This window comes from Arvicola amphibius, chromosome 2 (genome assembly GCF_903992535.2).
Source record: "Arvicola amphibius chromosome 2, mArvAmp1.2, whole genome shotgun sequence".
Classification (NCBI taxonomy): Eukaryota; Metazoa; Chordata; class Mammalia; order Rodentia; family Cricetidae; genus Arvicola; species Arvicola amphibius.
The window spans coordinates 51,096,706-51,117,836 of record NC_052048.2 but is presented as its reverse complement, the minus strand read 5'-3'; the positions used below and the strand labels follow the sequence as shown (position 1 = coordinate 51,117,836).

The 21,131-nt window shown below is 42.1% G+C and overlaps 1 protein-coding gene and 1 long non-coding RNA gene across 3 annotated transcripts in view; one reads left to right on the top strand and one right to left on the bottom strand.

Moving 5' to 3' along the window:
• Tafa4 (TAFA chemokine like family member 4) overlaps positions 1-21,131 on the bottom strand; it is a 153,805-nt gene that overhangs the window by 73,471 nt on the left and 59,203 nt on the right. The window lies entirely within an intron of this gene.
• LOC119807642 overlaps positions 19,825-21,131 on the top strand; it is a 37,141-nt gene continuing 35,834 nt past the window's right edge. For both annotated transcript variants that reach the window (XR_005284325.1, XR_005284324.1), the window contains exon 1: positions 19,825-19,933. This is a non-coding gene — a long non-coding RNA (uncharacterized LOC119807642). The remainder of the gene's footprint in view (positions 19,934-21,131) is intronic.

Sequence of the window (21,131 nt, the reverse complement as noted above, 5' to 3'; positions counted from 1 at the left end):
TTTCCTAAACACACTGATTTTCTTTTGAAGTTTCTATGACAAGCTCCAAGGTGTGCAAAAGATTTCTGGGAGAACAAGGTAGATATATAAACAGACATTCATAGAGATATGATAAGATGGGGAATATGCATAATAAAAAGTAAAACAAGGTGACTGTGGGTGGGTATCAGTCCATCTGTCCACCACCCTACCTTTCTCCCACATAGAATTCTAGGAGACAGGTCACACCAGTCAGACTGCACATGAGTACTGAATTAGAACCAATAGATGCATGTGTACATATATATGATTATATAATTGTAACCAAATTACATATATATGCTGCTGTGCTTGTCTCCCATTTTGAAATAAGATCATGGTAGACTTAAATGAGATGTGATCTACTGTACCCAGGGCTCTCTGAATGTGGCTGACGGTGGAGGAGGACTGAGAAACCAAGGACAACGGCAATGAATGTGAACTCTACAGCATGGACGGGCTCACTGTGAGCCTTAACCTTCACCTGGCGATGGATGGAGATAGACACAGAGCCCCACATTGGAGCACTGGACTGAGCTCCCAAAGTTCTGATGAGGAGCGGATGGAGAGAGATCATGAGAAAGTCAGAACCATGAGGGACGCGTTCACCCACTGAGACGGCAGGACAGAACTAATGGGAGACCACCAAGTCCACTTGGAATGGGACTGATGGAACATGCGACCAAATCGGACTCTCTGAGGGTGGCTGATGGTGGAGGCTGACCGAGGAGCCAAGGACAATGGCGATGGGCTTGATCTCTACGACATGGACGGGCTCTGTGTGAGCCTTGTCAGTTCGGTTGCTCACCTTCCTGGACCTGGGGGGAGTTGGGAGGACCTTGGACTCAACATAGTGTAGAGAACCCTGATGGCTGTTTGGCCTCAAGAGGGAGGGAGTGGGGGTGTGGGTGGAGGGGAGGGGAGGGAAGGGGGAGGAGGAGGGGAGGAGATGGCAATTTTTAATAAAAAATAAATAAACTGGAAAAAAACAGCAGAGGTACAGAACATATGAAAAAGGAGGCAGGACAGAAGTGCTGTGCTGTGAGCCATGGAACGCATGAGGCTTCTAGAAGTTGGATGAACCAAGCAAGAATTCTCCCCTAGAAGTTTCAGAGGAACCAGGCATTGCCCTATTACTTTAAGCTTCCTATCTTTATGGAAATTCTAAGAAACTGACATAGCAAAGGATCATATGTCTTTGTTAGATATACTATAATTTGAAAAGCACAACAACAATAACTTCCTTTGCTTCTGTCAGAAGTACTAAGAGGCACATCTAACCTTGCAGCATTGTGAGGCACCAGTATCATCTACAGAGTTCACATTGCAAATCATACAGTCAAGTCACCAAAAGAAAAAAATGTACAATATCTGATGTTTAAATTTACAATTTTGTTCTGAGTTGCATTCATAGCTATTCTGGGCTGGTATGTGGTGAAAGGTGAAATACCTTGTCTTCATTTCTTGTCATGAAAAAATAAGTTCAGCTCTCAAAGACAACAAAGCAAATGACAAGGGAAGCTGCGTATCCTGGGGGATATGGAAGCCAAAGGGTCACAAAAAGGAGTCGCAGCCTTTCAGCTCTACAGATTGAAAACTGCATATTAGAATGCAGATGTGATAAACCCAGATACAGAAATATAGGTCTTGGCCAAGATTGGGCTCCTTAATTACATTCACCAGTTTATAGTCTCTGCTATGGGAGCTGTCAAGAAGACTCAATGGTTAAGAGCATGCTTTGGAACTCAGAGGACCAGGATTCCAAACAGCCACACTGGGTGACTCACAACTGTCTGTGATTTAGTTCCAGAAGATTAGACACCCTCTGGCCCCATCGAGCATCAGGTACACACACATAGTGCACATAAATTCACACAGTCACACACATACACATAGAGAGAGAGAGAGAAAGAGAGAGAGAGAGAGAGAGAGAGAGAGAAGAAAGAAGGAAGGAGGGAAGGAGGGAAGGAGAGAGGGAGCGAGGGAGGGAAGGAAAAACCTTTACAGTCTTTGTCATGAGGCACACCTCTGTCCTCAGGGCAGATATTTTATTTTTAATGAAACCTGGGAGCTGTCAGAAACATCCCCCAGATGTTGCATATTTAGTGGCTTACCAGTGGCTTACAACACTAGTCTCAAAACTTTCTGAAGGGTAATAAGCAATCTGATTATTCTCCCCTTGAGACACTCATTCACGGTTATCCTTGCCAGCTCATTCTACTCATCCACAGACTAAAATTCCAGTTAACATACTATTCAATAGGTCTTATCAGGGACAAGAAGTTGGCAGGCCAAAATAGCAGCGTGTCGTTAGTGGAGGAGAACTGTAAACAGCTGCTCTCAGCCTTATATTCTGGTTGAGAACATTGGTTAAGATTACATATGTGGGCTCACACGCTGACAATCGTTCTCTACTTCAAAAGCCAACAAAAGTTTGGGGGATAGAGAGTTGAACTGTCAAACTTGGTGGTGTATCTCCCAATCTTCTGGCCTGGAACGCAGCCAGGCATACAAGTTTGGAAAAGCTTTCTCAGTACCTTGGTACACAGCCAAGCTTGGAACCTCTACCACAGACAGTACAAAAACTAACTCTTGCCAGCACTACATTCTTTGTCTATCTCAAATTCAAAATACGGCATGCTCATCCCACACAGTTTTCAGAGTTAGGAAACAGCCCGATGTCTGCAGTCTCCTGCCCTGATTTGAGCCGGTATAAACGTTCCAGGATCCTAAACCAACCTAAAGTTACCCAGGACATTCAGTAATCACTGTTCTTCATGTGCCAATAATTTTTATCTGAGCTGTTTCAAATTAACTAGATTAAAAGAATGCTACTTATGACGAACAGAATCTGTTCCGAAAATAGGAACAATTTAGCTCCCATTCGTAATGAATCTCTAAGCTTTCATCTTCAATTGAAGCAGAATCTCAAGCACTCAAATGGGATGAGCTTGACGCTCTCGTATTTCTATTAAGCGGACAGCCATCTACACACAGGTGAAAAGCCTCCCTGTTCCCTTCATTATCTTTGTACAGCTGCACACTGCTTCCATGACATCAAGGGCTGAGATTGTCGGTAATGGCAGGATTACATTTCCCCTGTATTCCTGCTTTCATTATTCTTGTCTTTGCAAAGCATCTCAGACTTATGTCAGACAAACACAGAAAGTTAATCGTGCTCTGATTTCAGGGACAAAGGAAGATACCCAAATCCTACCCTGGAAATAGATCATCAGCTGTGACTACCTGATCAAATTCAGGGAGACGTGTGTGTGTGTGTGTGTGTGTGTGTGTGTGTGTGTGTGTGTGTGTGTGTGTGTGCATATGTGTGTGTATCTTCCTGAATTATATATATATTACACATACACACACACACACGTGTGTGTGTGTGTGTGTGTGTGTGTGTGTGTGTGTGTCTACTGGCATGCCCCAGCATTATTCACCAAGGAGAACAGGAGAACAGACTCTCGTCTGTAAGCCCCACCAAGCAGACTGTGTAATTAAGAGAATATACAGTCAGTAGGACGGCTGAAAACACCCAATTTCAATTGCTTGTTTGCAATTCGTTTCAGGGCTTGGTTTTGCAGTAAACTTTCAGATAAGCAATCCTATTTTGTGGTTCACAGTGAAACCGCCCAACGAAGAAATCCAATTGCCACTTAGGCAATAATTAGTCATAAAGCTAAATGGCAAAAATGGCATTTTAATTTCCAGCTTATATCTGAGCAAGAGAACATTGAAAACACTTAGTATGAGCCACTGCGCTCTCCTGTAACGTTAGCTGAACTTCATGGAGAGTAACAATCACAATCTTCGTGAAGGGAATGAATGAGATGCTGAGCCTTTTTTTTTTAAGGCTGCTGTTTTTATTACTGTGCTTGGGATTTAGATCTTAAGAACCATGTCACCCACAAACGTTTAATTTTCTCTGTAACAATGAATCAAACATAGGTATAGGAAGAGGGAATCCAAACCAGGTAAAGTGAAATTCTGAGAATGCTCCCCCTTTGCCGGCAAGTCTACACAATAACTCAAAGATACACCCTTACTGTGTTTGATGGTGTCATTGAAACGTGTCATCCAAGACATTGGAACTGCAAAGCTGATCCACTTACACCCAGCCTCAATGGCTCATTTAAAAGTGGGCCAGTTGTCAGAATCAATGGATATAAACACCTTCCATTCCCCAGAGAAGCTTCAAGGATCCTGACATAGATGATCCCTTATTATTTTTAAAACTCTTCTTTCCATAATAAAAGGCAGTCTTAAAAATTCTAACATCTCAGGGCAAACCTTGGTAGGCACAAGAGAATTTATTTCCTACTGATAGAAACATGGAGCTCTAGCATGGTTATGGTTCTTTGGTCTTGATGCTCCCTAAGGCTTCTCAAACTACAAGGAAAAAAATGAAAGCAAACCTCGTATGCATTCCATAATTCTCCAGGATTGGTAAATAGAGGAAGGATAATCCAGATTGTTTGGTGTCCTCTTCTCTTAGTTCGTGTTCATGCTAGCTACACACAGCCCTTTACAAAGTAACCCAACCTCTGCCTTCAAGACATTCACTTCCATGGATAAAAACTATCCCAAAACCAAACACTCAGGTTCAGAGGCTTAGTTGCCAGCTTATGGAGTTGTTGTTGGATGAAAAAGATTTTATTTACCAATTACTTGGGGACAAAGGGAAACCGTATACATGTACTTAAACACACACACATTCATGCACACAGTCTTAGTTTGCTTTCTATTTCTGTGATAAACATCATGACCAAAAGCAACTTAGAGATGAAATGATTTTTTTGGTTTAAATATCAAGGCTTATATTCCATTGAAGGAAACTAAGGCAGGCACTTGAGGCAGGAACTGGAAAAAAGACTATGGAGGAATGCTGCTTACTGGCTTGCTCTGAGTTTGCTTTCTTATTCACCCCAGTACCACCTAACCAAGACTGACACCACCCACAGAGGTCTGGACCCTCCCATATCAATCATTAATAAAGAAAATGCCCCACACACTTCCCTTGCTGGAGGAAGTTAGTTGTACACCAGGGTGGTGCCCTGGAAAGATGTTTCTTGTCCTCAGATATTTTGCTGTTTCTTTTGCCTCCTGGCTGCTGTGAGGTAAGCAGCCTCCTTTGTAACATGCTGAGCCATCATGGTGCTCCACCCAACCAGCACTCCAGAACAGAAAGAATAAGTCTAAAGCACATGTTTCAGGCAAATGTAGAGTGTATTTTAAAGTTAGGTCAATGTGATTAAACACAAAATGAAGTCTAGATGTCTGGCGTACTTCTGGATATCTTGTTGGCTTGTTTGCTGTAATTTTTCCAGACAAAGTCTCACTACATATCCTAGGCTGGCCTTGAACTTGTGACAATCTTCTTTCCTCCATCTCCCAGGTGCTAGGATTACAGGATTGCACATCCATGCCTTGTTTAGATAGCTTCTTAGAGAAAAAAGTTGAAATCCAAAGAACTACCAAAAAAATTCTAAATCCTCCCACTTTCAAAAAATGTAATTAAAGCCTGCTTCTTGTGACATCTGTGCTGAGGGCAAGTCATGGAGACTGGTCCCCAGCCTTATTTGTGGAGGATGCTATCCTCCTCTAGCTGTGTAATCGGCTTTTCTTTGGGCCACCAACTCATAGAAAACATGGAGACTTATACTAATTATGAAAGCTTGGCCTTAGGTTAGGCTTCTTTCTAGCTACCTCTTATAACTTAAATTAACCCATTTTTACTAATTTACTTTCTGCATCGTGGCTTTATTACCACATCTCTGTACTGCCCATCCCACTTGCTCTCATCTCCTGGTGTCTCTGCCTTCTCCTTGCAGGGTCCTCTCTACCAAGATATCCTGCCTAGCTATTGGCCGTTCAGCTTTTTATTAAACCAATTACAGTGGCACATATTCACAGTGTACAAAAAGATTACACATTGTTGCCTCCTGGGTGAACCTGAGATTGTCTGGATACGACAACTCCCTGTCAAACAAAACATTTTGATCTATATATGGGTAAACAAATGCTCCAAATGAAAAGCTAAGTTTCAAAATATAAATGCATCAAATGTATCCTGACAAAAAAAAGCATTGGTTTATAGATTTTCATCTTTTAGGTAGACTTCCTGGAATGGAAATGACTGGGACAAGGTTCAATTGGAAGGAGTTGAAGAACGTGAGCTAGCAAGGCCGCTCCTACTCCAAGGGCGGACAAACAGGGCCCAACTGCATCATACCCAGACAAGTAGCAAAAGCTACAAGCCATGACTTATTTACAGAGTAAAGATGTGCTTCAGAGGTACCAATCTTTCTGCTGGGTGTTGGGCAACAATTCTAGTATTTCATCATAATGCTATCTTATGTTTGTTTGTACTTGGACTGAAAACAAATACACATTGCATAACCCCAGCACAAGCTTTCTGCATTTTCATCTCTGGCATTCTGCCATACATCAAAGTCTTGACATGAGTGTCTCAAAAATTCATCGTAGTGGATTATAAGATCTGTGACTTTCCTCCCTCTCTGCTGTGTTTGTACAATGTGATATATAGCTTTTATCAAGAGGTGGTCTTTGTTCTATTTCCCTGAACCAGTGCTGGCCTGCTGACTACCTCTGGCCAGAGAGACAGAAGCAGACATATGGAAAGTTCTCACATACTGTGGTTTGCCTTTTGGCTGGATGGAGAAACTCGTGACCACATCAACAAGCTCAGGTTACATGAGAAGGGCATGTTAAGATCACCCTATCACTCAGCCAACAGCCAGCTTACCTTAGACATGTAAGTGAAACAATCCCAAATAACCAGGCCTAGGATGACTGCTACCTACGTATGAGCAAGCAGACTCAGATGAACAACTGAGCTGGTCACAGATCAGGAAACCACCTGAGTGTGCATCCACTCTCTCAGCCCCTCTGACACCGCAATGTGATGTCATGCATGCATCTGTCAAACACAGTCACACATTATGAGTTGCTTTGGGGGAACGATCAACCTGTTCTCAGTACACAGGGCTCTGAATGTTTGTTGTATAGTTATTCAGATGCATTAGAGACTAGTTTGAGCAGAGAATACAGTAGGAATAAACTCAAAAAGACAAAGATTTCAGAGCAGGAGAGATGGTTCAGATGATAAAGCTTGCCTCAGTTCAAATCTCTAGAACCAACATAAAAAATATCTGGACACAGTAGCACATATGTCCCTGCACTCATCCGGACTCCGACAGGTGGAGAGAGAGGTGGGCCAGCAAGCCTAGCATTCAAAGTAGTAGTGAAGGGCAAGACTGTATCAAAGGCAGATGGAAAGTGAGGACTGACACTTGAAGTTGTCTCAGACCTCCACACATATACTACACACACACACACACATGCGCACACACACGCACGCACGCACACACACATGCACACACACTCATGCACACACACTCATGCACACACACATGCACACGCACCCACACACATGCACACGCACACACACACTCATGCACACACACACTCATGCACACACATGCACACTCATGCACACACGCACACTCATGCACACACACATGCACACACATGCATGCACACACATACACACACGCACGCTCACACACGCACACACACTCATGCACACACATGCACACACAAGCACACACACTACATAAATAATTTAATAAATGAATAAAAGTTAAAGACTTTAGCTAGACTCTTAAAAACAAATTCTAGATTATAGTCTAAATGAGAAAAGTTTTGAAAACTGATTTGGGGGGACCAGCATCCATTACCATCAATGCCAGTAACAAACCAAATCTCCACTTTATACAGCGCCCTTTCCCCCAGTCTCGGTCTTGCAGACCTACATGGGCTGAAACTGAAATCGTCACTCCAAACAGGAATGATCTCAGGACCCAACCCTACCCCCAGAGTCCTGGCTAGAGCTAAGTTGAAGTCTGGGACCCAGCTGACTAGGTTTGGTGTTTGATCCCACTGAACAGACACTCAAAGGCCTCCAGGAAGACTGGAACTGTTGTCAACTATCTTGTCACCACATGGAATCTAAGTATAAAAATACAAAGCAGAGAAAAGAGAAGACAAAAAATAGGAAGAGAGAAATGCATCCTAGAGCTATTCTTTGATGCTCAAGCTGTAACCAGAGTGAGTTCTGCAATCACAAGACTCATTACTTCTTTCCCTTGCTTAAGACAAACTAAATGTGCCTCTGCTAATTGGAAAGAGACATAAGTAGAATAAGGGGCTATGGAAACAAGTTTATAAAAACCCAGGCTATGTCCCATGCGCCTTAAATATACCCCATGCTGCCTGAATTTGGGTGTATATGTCAGTGGCAAGGAGATGAAACTGGAGAAAGAAAATTGGTAACAAACTACAGAGAACAAATGCCTGGCTGCAGGGTTCTGAGGTAAAGGAACTATACATTGATTTACTGTGTATGTTTACGAGTAGCGTGTGCCCAAAAGAACATGGCAAGGTTTTTAAATTTATATATATTGTAACTCAAAAGGGACCTAAATATAACATCTAAAAAAAATATAGATTTCTTAGATTGAAAAAACATAGGAAACTTTCATGAAATTGGATTGTACAATGAAGGTTTGGATGATATGACACCAAAGGAGAGCCAATAAAAGAAAAACAATAAATTAAACTCCATCCGAATTTAAACGTTCCTGCTACTGTGGTTGTAATGAGAAATGTACCACATAGGCTCCTGTATTTGAATACTTGAGTCCCACATGATAATGTTGTTTAGAAAAGTAATGAAGTCTTTGGAAGTAGCACCTTGCTGGAGGAAATGCTTGCCTGGAAGTAAGCCCTGAGCTCAACTCCACTTCCTGTTCACTCTCAGCTTCCTGAGGAGGAGACAGTTGTGACAACCCAGCCTCCTGATCTTCCCATCATGCCCTCTCTGTCTGCTACCACATCTTCATCACCATGATGGACTGTAGTTCCCTGGACCTGTAAGCCAAAAAATGTCTTTTCTCCCTCATCTTGCTTTTATCAGAGAATTTTTATCACAGCAACAAGAAAACAAGCAGACACATGCATTTAAAAAAGACTCAATTTTAAAAAGACAGAGTGAAAAGACAACTTATATAGATTGAGAGAAAATATTTGCCAATCATCTCTGAAGCAAGGGTAATACCCAAATATAGGACACTCGTTACTCAACAACAAAAACACGCAAAGGACTTGAACATGTATTTTTTCTGAAAACACCCAAATGGCCAAGACACACATGCAGAGCTGGGCAACATCAATCACAAGGAAAATGAATCTAAAGGCAGAATAAGATATACCCCACATCCTTTAGGATACTTTGGTGGTTTGCTTGGAAACAGGACCCACAGGCCCATAAAGAGTGGCACTATTAGAAGGTGTGGACTTGTTACAGTAGAGGTGACCTTGTTGGAGAAAGTGTCTCACTGTGGGGTGGGCTTTGAGGTTTCAGAAGCTCAGCCTAAACCCAGTGTCTCGCTCTTCTTTCTTGCCGTCTGCTGATCCAGGTATAGAATGCCCAGGCTCCTTCTCCAGCACCATGTCTGCCTGCACACCATCATGTTTCCCACCATGACACTAACGGGCTAAACCTCTGAAACTGTTAAGTCCCAATTAAATGTGGATGTGGGGTCTCTTCACAGCTATAGAAACCCTAACAAAAACAATTACTGAGCACCCAAAAGAGAAAAACTGAAGAAAACAGCATTGACTGAGGAGATGAAAAAGGCAGAACCTTGCTCACTGTAAATAGGAATGTAAAATTTCCAACCACTATGGCACTTCCTCAAATAGTTTTAAATGATGTAGCAATTGAAACCAAAGTCTTATAGGCATACATCCAATCTACAAGTACTATTCCAATAGTTAAACATTGGAAGCATACCATGGTTGTTGGAGATGGGAGGCCGCTTGTTTGTTCCCAGCCCCCCCAAAACTGAAATAATCACACAAAAACTATATTAATTAAATCACTGCTTGGCTCAATAGCTCTAGCTTCGTATTGGCTAACTTTTATATTAGTTTAACCCATTTCTATTAATCTGTATATCACTACATGGCTGGGGCTTACTGGGTAAAGTTCCCAGCATCTCTCTTCTGCGGCTCCATGGCTTCTCTCTGACTCTACCTTCCTCCTCCCATGCTATAGACCAAGCTAGTGTCTTTATTCATTAATCAATAAAAGCAACACATAAACAGAAGGACCTCCCACACCACATGGCTCAGTGACAGGTGAGAAGATACATAACACATACATATATACAATGGAATGTATTGGGATACACATTTCAAAGTGTATAAACCAGGAGGTCTTTATCTAAATGAAACAAACCATTCCCACATAAGACACCCACAGTATAATTTTACCAGGAAGAAGTACCTAGAACAGGCACATCTAGGGAGATGGAGAGCAAAGGATGAGCGATCATGACTCTGGGAACAAAATGCACTTGATCCCACTAATGAGTGGAGCTGCACTGACAGCAGTTACATGTACAAAGGGGAGAGGATGGAAATTGATAGATGCAGAAGGAAAAGAGTCACGGGATTGGTCGTCCTAATAGGTGCTTATCAATCTGAAAGGGAAGTGTTTTGTAGTTACAGAGCAAATTGCTTTTGCTCTTCAACAAAATTATGAACCACCTCATTTTTCTAAACCACAGCATTTTTGACAATGCAAATGTGAAAGAGACGAAAACCACCAGGACTGATGGCTGGAAGCTATTAGACAGGCATGAGAAATCTGTGATTAGTAGTGGCGAGAGAGACGGCATCAGCTGTGCCACTCAGGTGATGAGCACTGAGTAACCATCATGGGGAAATGCTCATCCAGGGTATTAGGGAGTAGAAAGTATGAGCGAGAGGATCATGAGGGTAAAAATAATCAAAGCAGACGATAGACATGTATGGAAATGCAACAATGAAACCCAATGTTTTATACAGTTAATATATACTAATAAAAAAGAAAGAGAGAGAGAGAGAACAAGGGAGAGAAGGAAGGAAAGAAAGGGAAGGACAGAGGGACAGGCTGGAAAGTGAGCCCAAGGTTTAAGAATTCTTCTTGCTCTTCTTGGGGACCTGAGTTCGGTTCCCAGCACCCATATCAGGTAGCTTACCACAGCTTGTAAATACAGCACCAGACAATCTGACTCCCTCTTCTGGCCTCCTTGATCACCTGCACTTACATGCACAACCTAAATTCATTCATACACACACACACACACACACACTCATACACAAATTAAAAAATAAAATTTTAAGAACAGAATGAAACAACTGTGTGTATGTGTGCACATGAACATATACACACGCATGCTTATATGTTATTTCAAGAGCATGGCATAGAACTCATATACCATAAAACCCAACCATTTCAAATACTGTTTAGTGGCTTAGGATATATTCACTTTTGAGAAATATTTGAATTGTTGCGAAAACTCAAGATTTTGGCTGCACATATTGCACAGTGGTAGAGCACTCAGCTAACATGGATAGAATTTTGGCACTGATTGCTAGCAGTGAAAAAAGTAAATGAGCAAATAAAGCCAGGCATGGTGTACATGCTTGTAATCAGTCCTAGTACTCCAGAGGCAGAGGCAGAGGCAGAAGGATGACAGTTCAAGATCACCCTCAGCCACATAATCAGTTCAAAGCCATCCTAGGCTACATGGGATTCTATATTACAAACAAAAAATATTAATCAACTCATTATATAAAAATAAAATAAAATTATAAAATATATAATTACTTTCATACATACACATACACAGACAAACTATATACCAAATAAAATCTTTACTGAGTTCCTCAGGGAAGCAAAACTAGTAAAATCAAATCTTACAATGTCTTAAAATGATTCAGGAAAAGAATAACATTTTCAATCTTAAATTTCAGCACAATCACTATAATTAAGCTCAAATATATCACACAGCTTCCTGGTAACAAAGGTGAAAATGAAATTGCGATTTGTTTTATTATAGACCCTGTTTGAATTTTGAAAGAAAAATGTTTTACGCTCTACACAACAAGAAGCCATCAAAAACTGTGTGTATGTGAGTACATGTGTTGAAGTGGTACACCCATGTGGGTGTGGGAGTACATGTAACTATGCCTTGTGTGTCTTCTGGCCAGAGTAAGATGGTGTTTTCAGACAAGATCTCTGAATTGGAAGTTCCCTTTTCAGCTAGTTAGACTGGCCAGGTAGATATCAGAATCCTCCTGTCCCTGCCCACAACTGCTGAAGTTACAGGCATATGCAGTCACAGGTGTTAGGGGTTCAAACTCAGGCCCTCAGTCCCTCTTGCTTGCATGGCAAGCCCACTGACCCACTGAGCCATCTCCCCAGGACTGCAATCAAAAGCTTTTAAGCAAAAGCTTAAAAGCATAATAGTGACGGGCATATGTGGAAGCAGAATAAGGTCCCCTTCTTCTTCCACTCAAGATAATGACATACCATCCTAATCCCCTAACCTGTGAGCTTGTTGGCTTACATGCCATATCAGCAGATTCAAGTCATTATAATGAAACACCCTACACTGGGCATCTTGTAAATGACACTCTTTCCTTGCAGTACTAGAAGGCGCCAAGTCCAAGATCAAGGCACTAAGTTCTGGTGAGAGCTGGTTTCCAAGATGAAACAGCGCCTTCTCGGTGTCCCCACTAGGTGGAAAAGGCCAGCAGCTCTCCCTGGCTCCTTTCTTAAGTGCATTCCCCTCAGAGGCCCCCCCTCCCAGTGCTCTCCTGTAGCCTGCCCTCCCATCAACCCTTCCATCTTTGAGTAAACCAAGTAGGAAGAGGTATAAAAGTTCACCCATTCTGATTAGGCCCTCACGCAAACAGATGGTGAAGATCTGGGGGAAAAAAATGGATCCCCAGTTTCTGGATTTGCTTTCTCACAAAAAAAGAAGAGAGAGAGAGAGAGAGAGAGAGAGAGAGAGAGAGAGAGAGAGAGAGAGAGAGAACAGGATCTCACTATGTAGCCCCAGACTGGCCTGAAATTTAAATTTGCACTGGAGACCAAGCTGCCTTCGAACTCACCGAGATCCTGCTGCCTGTCTCCCAAGTGCTGAGATTAAAGCTATATGCCACCACATGGGGCTTTTCACATTTACTTTTGCTTTAAAGTTTGACTTAGCAAACCTTGTGTTCCACCTCAGAGTTTAGTCCTTAGGGAAAAAAAATAAAACCCTCCCTTCCTGTGGCCCTAGAAGGCATCCTAAGGAAGAAAGAAGCCTGGCAAGCACTAGAAAAGGCAGGAGGAAGGACTGTGCCCCACAGCAGCCTGGTATACCAACTCCTGGACTCAAGGACTTAAAGAAACACAGAACTAGAATATGGAAACTGGCGATGTTTTAAGCTACTGAGCTCTTGCTCACTCATTAGAGCTGCAGTAGGACAGAAACCTGGAGTCACCGCAGACGCTCTTAGTGCCCACCATCCCACTGCCACAGAATCAGACTTTCAAAATGATGGATGTATGGTGTCGATGTTAACTAGCCCCTCAATTTTACTTATGTGGGTAAAAAAAATAAACAAACAAACCTTAGTCCCAGGGTGTGGAGGAAAATGTCCCATATTAGAAAGTCAGCCTCTCTGCCTCCTTGGTCCACAGTCACGGCTCTACTAGACCTGCTTTGAGCCTGCTTCTCGGCCCGAAAAGCCTCGAACCAGAATGGGGAAGCTGCTCTTCCTGGTGTTCATCAGGGTGCATTTGAAGTTTTGACAGACTTAACGGAAGACGGAGAAGCAAGTCTGCCAGGTGCATATTTGACAAATTAATGAGAAGCCGAGCACTGGGGACAAGAATTATCATTAAGGCAACTTGTGAATGAGAATGAGGCTAAGGCAAAGTCAGGGTGACACAATCAAAACACCGGGACATCTGCTTTGTCACTGCGGTCACGACAAGAGGCCAGCATCTACAAGGAAGAGAGGAGATGCCTCCCCTTCAGCAACAGCAACGCTAATTGGGTTTTCAAGGGTCAAACAGACGACCACTGTCTGGTAACTCGGAGCCTCCTATTAACTATTAACTTGCATGACCATCTATCTCATCAAGACCACAAACGCAAGCATTCAGCCCCGAAAACAGTAGCCCTCCTGTATACAAATAACAAACAACTGGAAAAGAAATCAGGAACAACAATACCTTTCACAAGGGTCTGAAATGATATAAAATATTAAATATTTTGAGACAGCTCTAGCCAAGCAGGTGCAACATTTATATGATAAAAACGTTAAGATATTGAAGAAAGAAACTGAAGATATCATTAGATGGAAAGAACGCCCGTGTTGGTGAAGCAATAGGATTAACAGTAAAAATGGCCATCCTACCAAATGCAATCCTCATCAAAATTTCCACACAATTCTTCACAGATCTTGAAAGGACAATTTGCAACTTAATATGGAAACACAAAAACCCAGGACAGCTTTTTAAAAATCCTGAATAATAAAAGAACTGTTGGAGATATCATCATCCCTGAGCTCCATCGTACTACAGAGCTGTAGCATGGTAGGCCGGGCGGTGGTGGCGCACGCCTTTAATCCCAGCACTCGGGAGGCAGAGGCAGGCGGATCTCTGTGAGTTCGAGACCAGCCTGGTCTACAAGAGCTAGTTCCAGGACAGGCTCCAAAGCCACAGAGAAACCCTGTCTCGAAAAACCAAAAAAAAAAAAAAAAAACAGCATGGTATTGGCATAAAAACAGACATGCAGGTCAGTGGAATTTGACCGAAGACCAGCTATAAATCCACACCCCTATGGACACCTGATTTTTGATGAAGAAGTCAGAAAAAGACCACACTGGAAAAAGTACAGCGTCTTCAACAAATGGTGCTGTCAAATTGGATGCTGCATGCAGAAGAATTGAAATAGATTCACCCTTGTCTCCCCGTACAAAACTCAGCTCCAAATGAATCGAAAACCTCAGCATAAAACCAGGTGTCCTGAATCTGATAGAAGAGAAAAGTAGGGACTAGCCTTGAACTCACTAGCACAGGAAAAAATTTTCTGAACAGAGCATCTATAATACAGGCACTGAGATCAACAATTAATAAAAGAAACCTCATGAAATTGAAAAGCTTGGTAAGATAAAGCACACCATCATTCAGCTGAAGCAGCAGCCTACAGAATGAGAAAAGGGTTTTTACCAACTACACATCTAAAAGAGGGCTAATATACAAAATAGGTAAAGAACTCAAAGAACTAGATATCTAAAAAAACAAATGGTCCAAATAAAAATGAGGTATAGATCCAAACAGAGAATTCTCAAAAGAGGAAGCTCAAATGGCTGAGAAACACTTAAAGAAACGTTTAATATACTCAGACATCATGGATATGCAAATCAAAACTATGAAATTTCATCTTATACCTGTCAGAATACCTAGGATCAATAAAACAAGTGACAGCTCATGCTGGCAAGGATGTAGAACAAGGGAACAAATGTCCATTGCTGGATGAGGCCATGGCTGGTGGGATTACAAATCTGTACAGCCACTATGGAAATCAGTGTGTCAGTTCCTCAGAAAGTCGGGAATCAAACCATTCCAGGATCCAACTATACCACTCTTGGGCATAAAACCCAAAGCATGCTTCATCCTACCACTTGCTCAACCATGTTCATTGCTGCTCTATTCATAACAGCCAGAAATTGAAAACAACCTAGATGTCTCTCAACAGGTAAAAAATGGATAAAGAAAATGTGGAACATTTATAAAATGGAGTACTACTTAGCTGTTACCCAAAAAAAGGAAATCATAAAATTTGCAGGCAAATGGATAGAACAAGAAAAGATCATCCTGAGTGAGGTAACCCAGATCCAGAAAGACAAATATGGTATGCATTTGCTTACAGGTGACATTAACTGTTAAACCAATGATAACCAAGCCACAATCCATAGAACCACAGAGGTTAGAATAGACAAAGGGTCTGGGGGCAAGAAGCAGTGAGTACTCATTAGGAAAGGGAAATAGAATAGATAGTAATGGGGGCTGTAGGGGCTAGGATGGGAGAATAAAGAGGAGAGAAAGGGACAAGGAGAGAGCTAAAATTAAGCATCAGTAGAGTGGTGGAATGGAAACCTAATGTAGTAGAAGCTTCCTAAAATATACACATATTTGAAGGTGATCTAAACTAAATCACCAAATAATGAGGATACAGAGTCCTCATTGGCTGTCTCTTGTCACCAACTGAAGCTTCTAGCATTTGGATTAGGTCACATCTAATTGAATTGTTGGCCAAAGGATCCCATGGGAATACTTAACAAACCGGGCTGTTGCCAAGACTACAGGGTGCTTTCTACAAACTGACAACAAGGCCCCATTAATGAAGACAACACCTACACAAGTTGTTGAACAAGAAAAAGCCAAACTGGTGCCTACATAGAGCCTTCACCCCTGCTTTCCAGCATCTTTAGTACAGGATGGTACTCTGCATGCTACCAAAAGAGAAGCATACAGACCAACCCAGCTACAAACCCTTTGATCTACAGTGGTGTCCTGCCTGCAAGATTCGCTAGTGCAGTGGTGGGACAGAGCTTGTTGGAGTGACCAACCAAATCTGATTTGACATAAGATGAAAACCATACTTGATACTGGTTGGGTGACCAAGAACCAAAGATTAGATAGCTCAGGTGCCTGGGGTAAAACCAAATATTACTGTTCAAAAGAAAAAAAAAAACATGTAGCAACAAACTACTATTTGTAGTATAGTATCCTGTTGTGACTTATAGATCAGTACCTTGTCCATTATCAGAGAAGCTTCCTCCTAGAGCAGATCAGAACAAATACAGAGACTCATAGAAAGACATTATAAAGAGAGTGACAGACTCAGCCCTAACCAGAATGTCTCCATCAAATTTCTCCCCTTGAGGGCTCAGGAAATCCTGCATAAGAGGAAACATAAAGAGTGCAAGAGCCAGAGAGAGTGGAGGAAGAAAACAAGGCCTCCAAATTAACATGATCAGTGCAGATATGCACTCACAAAAACCAGGGCAGCAGGCACAGGACCTGCACAAGTCTGCACCAGGTTCTTTGCATACATGTAACGGCTTCCAGTTTAGTGTTTTTATAGGATTCCTGAGTGTGTGGAGGAGTGGGTCTCTGTCTCTCCTGCCTCCTCTGGGGATCTTTTCCTTCTGTTGGTTTTGTCCAACTCCATGTGTTGGTTTTTGTTTTATCTTATTAAATTATGTTTTATTATTACCCCCTGTAAATTTTGTTTGTTTTCAAATAAGAGAGGGAAAGGGAGTAGACTTGGATAAGATGGGAGGTGGGGAGGAAGTGGGAGACGGATAGAGAAGGGAATCTGTAATAAAGATAAATTATGTGAGAAAAAAACTATTTTCAATAAAAGGAAGGAGACAAAAGCCTACTCAGGGCTGGAAGTAGCCTCTATAAAGTAGCTCAGTGAGGAAAGGGTTCCCTTGCAAGCAAAAGGGCATGGATTTGAGCCTTTAGAACCCAATATTTATTTATTTATTTATTTATTTATTTATTTATTTATTTATTTATTTGGTTTTTCAAGGCAGGGTTCCTCCACATAGCTTTGGTGTCTGTCCTAGAACTAGCTCTTGTAAACCAGGTTGGCCTTAAACTCACAGAGATCCCCCTGCCTCTGCCTCCTGAGTACCGGGATTAAAGGCAGGCATGTGCCACCACCACCCAGCTCCCTAGAACCCGAGTTTTAATTAGCAGGTATGGTGGCATGCGCATGTAATCTCAGCCCAGGGGAGGCAGACTGGTAGATCCTTAGGAACTGCTGGCAGTTGGTGAGTTTTGCTCAGTTTAGTGAGAAGGAAAATGCCCTCTACTTTAAGAACGGAACTTGAGCTTGTCCTCTTGCCTCCACACACACGTAAAACACCCAGAAACACACACAGTCTACTCACAGATCGGATGAAATAGCCACAGTTTTAGTTTTAAAGTAGTTCTGTAATTATTCAAATCCATTACAAAAAAAATCATGTAGTGTTCCCCTCCCTTTCATGATCCAAAAATCTATGGCTTGGTACAAGATTGAAACTGGCCACTAGCATAGCAGTCTCTCCCCACCCAGGGGAAATGAAAGACATGTATGTTCGTGAACTTTTCAGAATAACGGGCCAGAATGTAGTGAAAGACTATTCCTAGAGAGAAGTAGACAAATGTCTCCTCATCCCAGACAGGGAACTGACAACACATCAAAGTCCAGTTTAGTGAGCCAGCGAATTTTATAGAGGCTACTTCCAGAAATGTGGGTGAGCCAGGAATGACTCAAAGATGGCTGCAATCACCAAAGCTCAAGCATGAGTGACAGCTTACAAACTCTGAGAACCTAAGCACACTGCACAGCCTGCAGAAAGTTCTACAGGTTGGAGAATGTCCTTTCCAGGTGGCTCAGTTTGTCTGAGGCTCTTTCAGGCAGTTCATCTAGTCTTTGTTTCATATAGGCAGTGTGTGGGTGGTGGGTGTCTGTGCTTAGTCAAGGCCATTGGGCTTGTCTGGGTCTCCTTTGCAGCGTTGCTCATCTGAGAGTGACTCTCAGCAGTCTTTACTCTTGAGAATGGAGGGGCCTAGTGAGTCTGCTCAGTTTCCTGGAGTTCTGACATTATCTTGAGTTGTTTGCTTCCTGTGTTAATGCCACGCCTTGTAGTATGAAGTTTTCACCACCCCTAGAACACCCTTCTGTTTTACCTCCCTGCGAACATCCTGTTTTTACTTTCCCTTTGTATCCTACGGCTTAAGAAGTTTCCCTCCAACATGGAAGGTTCTAACACCAGAGGAAATTACTACACAACATAGGGGAGGCATTGTGTTTTCCTCGAGTGATAATGGTGGGTCTCAAGAAAGTCTTCTAAAAGATACAACCAGTTAACCAACTTAGACATGTAGCTTTGCCTTCTCTAATTGACATTTTATAAATGGTATCTGTGTCTAAGTGTTCCATTTTGATTCATACCAATCTGTTGGCATTCCACACAAACTGGAAGAAAATATGGAGCCTTCTGCTTCATATATCCTAACTTTCATGCTAAATCTGAAGGTCAAAATGAGTCTCTGTCATGTTTAGAACCCTGAGCAGTGACCTAGAAATAAAAGGCAACCTGCTTGGTTTTGCTAATTATTTGTGGGTGGCAAGAAAGATTATCCTAAAGGGAGGTGGTCCTCGTTGACACAGCAATGTGAGTTTAGAACAACAAATTTGAATACAATGAAAATGAATTCTTCAGGAAGTGTATTGGTGTGCTGAGTCTGACTTGGTTTACGTTGACAATTGTTCTCCATTCTCCAACTGCAGCAAGCAGCAGACGGCCTGAAATTGTCATAAACATGTAAGCCTTGTAAACACACTACACTGGAGGACATCACAGCTTGTGAGTGTTGAACAACACACAGCACATGAGGTTGTCTAACACATGCAGAAAAATGACGGTCCTCCACCAGACAGCAGGAGTTCGCACCCTAGTGCAACAGCTGAGCCATCACCTAGATTTTCTGCCCAGCACTGACACATGTGGCAACCCCACTTCTTAAAGGTTACAGGGAAGAAGCCGGCCTTTACATTAAATTACACTTGCACAATACAGAGCTTAAGATGGAGCACTACACACCTTAAACTTTCAAAATGGCTGCCAGCTTGTTCTTAGGATGAGGAGCTAAACAATGCAGTGGAGCACACTAGTGGGGAGGCTTGCTTTAGTGTGCCTACCCCCCCCCCGTTTCCTAGGCACTGTGCTGCATCTCCTTTCTCCATCTTCACTCTCTCAAGTGCTATCCGAAATGATCTTTACTAAACATGTCCTGCACAGGCTGGAGAGTTGTCTCAGTGGAGCATGGCTGATCTTCTAGAAGATCTGGACTCGATATCCAGAGCCTCCATGATGAGTCATGACCATCTGTAACTCCAGTCCCACGGAATAAGAAGCCACCTTCTGGCCTGTGCAGGTACTGGTACAGAGAGTGCACACAGACACACAGACAGGCAAAACACCCATATACAATACAATGTTTAAAATAATAAGAAATGAAGAGAAAACATTCTTTACTATCTCTACTGAAGTACCCAATCTCCTCTAATTTGGAAGCTAAGCAGGTTGTAGTCTGGTTAATAATTGGATGGGGAAATGTCCTTCACTAAAAAATTACAAGTAGTACATTAGATGTCCTTTGAAGATGTAGTAACTTTTGTAGTTACTAGGTTTCGATAAATAAATGCACATGAGGTTGGCCCACCTATCTTAATGTCAATGCTATTCTTGCTAAGTCACTAGAAACAAAGGGATGAGTAATTTAAAAGACCACTCCTGCACTCTCGGTGATACTATACAATTGGCTTGATTCTGTTCCCTGCTTGCACTGACTCTTCTACATTGGACTAGAACTTGATTTCAGTGGCAAAGTAACAAGCGTGCCATATATTTGTCCATAATTCTGTCCTGTACAAGACTGACTTTTACAGTGTTCTAGCTTTCCCTTCTGTTGCTGTGATAAATAGCATGACCAAAAGCAGCTTGAGGGAGGAAAAGGTTTAGCAGGCTTGTGAGTAACAGTCCTTCATTAGTGAAGCCGGGGCGGGAACTCAAAGCAGGAGCCTGAAGCATAAACAAACAGTGGAACGCAGCTTCCTGGTTTGCTCCCCTAGACCTACTTAGCTACCTTTTTTATACAACCCAGGCCTACCTGCCTAAAGATAGCTTCAGTTTTTGGTCCAGTTTTACCCTGTGCACAACTGACATCTTGGTTTCTCTGTGACTCCCGTGTTAACTCTCTATCAGGTTCAGTAGTGAAAATGAAGGTTACGGCTCAAGGATCCTCAAGTCCCATTTTAAAAAATAGTATCTATCCCCCAAAGGGGTCTTGGAATCTTCCAAGATATGCAAGATATGGAATTCTCTAATTTTGTTCTGAAATGTTACTTGCATAATTAAACCATTAATAGAAAACAAGGTCTAGCCTACTACTTTACAGAGCATCAAGAATTGAATTGAACCCCTTAGGGATCTCTTAAAGTGAACTGATTCTCTATGTACCATCCAAGACCATGGCCTTTGAGTCAGTTGTTACACAAAAAAGCATTAATTACATAGAAAATGCCATACTGTGATGTGGGATGTCCTTCTGTATATGTGTTGCTTTTATTGGT